Source organism: Phytophthora parasitica (genome assembly GCF_000247585.1).
Source record: "Phytophthora parasitica INRA-310 unplaced genomic scaffold supercont2.64, whole genome shotgun sequence".
NCBI lineage: Eukaryota > Oomycota > Peronosporomycetes > Peronosporales > Peronosporaceae > Phytophthora > Phytophthora nicotianae.
Genome location: NW_008649050.1, coordinates 324,174 through 328,099, shown reverse-complemented (window position 1 = coordinate 328,099; position 3,926 = coordinate 324,174).

Below are 3,926 nucleotides of genomic sequence, written 5' to 3'. Positions count from 1 at the left end.
GTTAACACAGTGATAGGGAAGCTGGCACTTCCTAAAGTGTTGGTCGCCGAGTAGATTCAAAAGTGAGGATGACAGAGCGAGAACTCTGACATCCCTCATGCCTAGCGTCTTCTACAGATTGTTCTCTTCTATAGATTTTATGGGCGGTTGCTTAACTCCTGACTACTCATGGACTACATGAGTAGTGTACCAGCTGGGCGAGTGCTCTGCAAAAGCCCAATGCAATGTGAGCAAGGCTTGCATAGTCACCTCACACTACAGTACCATACCTTTTCCCACCCGCCGCCCATTAAGGAGTTCGCCATCTGTCGAAGTACCATCCTTTTTCTTTCTCTCGAAACGCTTACGGCAATGGCATTCGACAATTTCAGAGTTTTTGTTTAATAATATATATGAGTTCATGAACGAAAAGACAGCAGTCCTAGAATTACCATAAGCATAGTATTTCAAGGCTGAAATTGATAATTATGGCTGTATGGGTAATATCACAAGTTTGATCCGACTCGCTAGAAGGACTGCTCAATGGTCAGAACCTATGTCAAAACTCGAGTATTGAACATACAACTCGCTCCAATACTGACATATAACTAGCTTTCCAAGATGATATATCTTACCAGAAACCGTCAACAACTTCTTCCTACCCATAACAAAAACCTGAAATGGAACTGAAGGGATCGCTCCTGATTTATCTAGTATTTACAAAAAAAAAAAAACCAAGCTACATCAAATAATTAAAAAAACAGCTATGAAGGCATAGTTGCAGCTGTAGCACTGGTAAATAGTGAGAAATGGAATCAAATCATTCTGTTGGTAGTAATTATGAACTTAAATGTATTGAATGTACTTCTACCCCGTGAAGTCCATCGCGAAACCTTGTTATCTCCTGCTATGGTAGCTGCGAACTTCGAACTACATCTATGGCAGCTCCATGTTCGGCAATACAAAAAGGTATTTCACAGTATGCTTCGAATGTATAAAAGTGTAGATAGAAATGCGAGAAACAAGTACTGGAGAGATCGGTTGCCTGCAGTACATCACCACATGTACGCGTCCGGACATCGCGTTCGTGGTCACACAACTTTCGCGCTTTCGGGAGAATCCTGGACAGCAGCACTGGAACGCTGCAGTATGTGTGCTACGCTACCTCAAGTCGACACGCCAGCATGGGATCATCTACCAAGACGGCACGGGTAGTGTGTTGATCGAGGCGTACTCGGACGCTGATTGGGGTACGAACCTCGACGACAGGCGTTCCGGCTCGGGTGTGATAGTGATTATCGGGAACGCCCCCGTGGTGTTCAAGTCCAAGTCCCAGAGGACGGTTGCTCTCAGCTCTGCGGAAGCTGAGTACATGGCTTTGAGCTTGTGTGTTCAAGAAGTGCTTTGGATGCGTGCAATGTTGACTGATATGGGCACGCTCCAGCTGAACGCTACGACAATCTGGGAAGACAACCAGACCGCGTCCGCTCAAGCCCAGAACGCTGGCTACCATGCTAGAACAAAGCACGTGGACATCAGCGATTACTTCATCAGCGAGAATATGGAACGCGGAACGGTCTCGGTTGAGTACGTCGACACCAAGAACCAGTAAGCGGACGTTCTCACCAGGCTCTAGGGACGAAGACGCTCAAGTTCCTCCGCGACGCGACCGGCATCAAGGAGAAGGTCACCGTGCCATAGCGGTGACTGGGGGTGTTGAAGTGCACCGCTCTTGCGCGGTTCAGCCAGGCGCCCGGACCGGTCCACCACGGACCGTTCCAGGATTGGCTGACGAGATCGAGTGGTTGGGGAGCGAAGATAGGGATGCTCATACCAGCACGTACAAGAAGACAACAAGGAGGCCAACAGGGAGTAGACGGGTAGGAAGTCGTGTAGGACAGGATTAACGCTTTGTAATTTACTCACTTCGGCTTTTGCCCCCTCAACAATAAGCTACACATCAACACGCCGTCATTGGCGATTGCTAGATGAGAGCACTTTTTGACACCAACAGTTTTTTGTGTGGTCACCATCAAATATCGATTGAAAGGCTTCGTTTTTAGTAAATAAACATTATTATGAAAACCGCTTCGAATGTTTAATCCGATTTCAAACCCGACCATTTCTCTAAATGGTTCATTAGACTATGAAGCTAGGTTTTATTTTATTTATAAATCAGACCAGGTCACAAGTACTTAGAGACGCCACCTCAGTTTTCCGAGGCGATTTATGCACTGGCGTGTTCGGCGGATTTCATTTACAAATTCATCTGGACGGCCGATTTACAGCTGAACGGTCGACTTACCTCTAAATCGGTCTGATTGTCCGATGCCTCCTCGGTATTTCAAGACCAGGTCACCGCAAAAACGACGATGTGGCTAAAGCAGAGACCTCTCGTGCATTTCCATAGAGATTGACGCAGTTGCGGGGGCAAACCGGTCAATTACTATTGTGAAATTACTTTAGATGACTCTTTGGTAGCAGGATATCGATGCATCCAAGCTGTGCTTGTCCGCAGGAGACAATTGAGGGCTTGCATTAGCTTCAGCTTTTCCATCGAGGGCTTCTATGAATTAGCTTACACAATTCAAATTATTCGACGTTTTACCACAATTATATGTCCTTTTAGTCCCTCTGTTTCAGATTTATGCTCTGTTTTACGCGTGCAAATCGTCGGACAATCGAAGAGGTTTTCACAATATATACTATTTAGTGCTTATTACCAATACAGGGTTGGTATTTGAAATGAGATGCTATCACTGGTTAAATTTTGCGTCGGCCCTTAACTGATCGACGGCCCTCAACTGGTAAGTTCCCTTCTGACAGTTAGTATATTCATTGTGGAAAAACATAATGCTCTTTCTCGGTAGGACACTGTCACGTTGGGTATCGTCTGCGGACTTAAAGACAAGGCCGCTCCACTCTCACTTTGGAGGGAAAAAGGTTGGGGGTCTACGCGCTGCGTCCTGCTCCACCTTACACTAATTTTCTCTACTCGGCTAGGCGCGGTGTCAGAAAAAAAATCTGGCTGAAGTCCTCGCTTTCGCTCGTTCGCTTCGTCATCTGCGTCTAATGGGCGGGTGTTGGCAATCCATGAATGCACCGAGTGAGGCTCGCGTTCGTAGCAGGTCGCTCTCGTTCAGTGGACTCTGATGACAGTAGTATGTAATTCAGGGCATGCATTTTGGACATACATGGGAACGATCAGCCAATCAGATTCGATCATTTGCTTGGTCTTAAGCTTTTGAGTATTTTCACCGACATTATGTGTATTTTGTGACTGCTTTAGTATTTATTACGACACGACCGCTTGGGATAGTACTAGTAATTATTGTAAATCTTACTCGGATTGTAACGACATTGTGTTTAGCTGTCGCTGTCTGTGTTCGCTTAAGGTTTATATTGATACTCGCATTTACCAGTCATGAATTTGGTACTCGAATCACTACTGTGCTACTTTCGTAGATTGTGTATTTGGTGAATGTATTAGTGATGCTACCTCGCCAGAGTGATATTTTTAGTGTAGTTATTCTACATGCTAGCTGCAGTACAAACAGTTCCATACATGCTGTGGCGATTCGAGATGTGTAAATGGAAGAGACAAGATTTCGGGTTAAGAGCTGGTTTGATAGGCGCCAGCTCTGTCGCAACTGATGATTATGGCCCCCAGTACTGTGTCCAAAAGTGTTTGCAAGTAAATCACCGCTGCTCATCAACACCATTGACAGAGAAACACACCACTGGCACCAAACATAATTGCCTTGGGAACGGTGAAAGATACTACACCTTTTAACCTTCAAAATGGCAAAAAGGAAATTCAATGCTGCAAAATGTAACATCAAAACTGCAATCACGCTAAAACGAATAATTTGAAGCCAATCGAATTTGACAGAAAATAAAGTTTTGCATTACTTTCGAGATACTAATAAATTGCGCTGGAGTTCCGA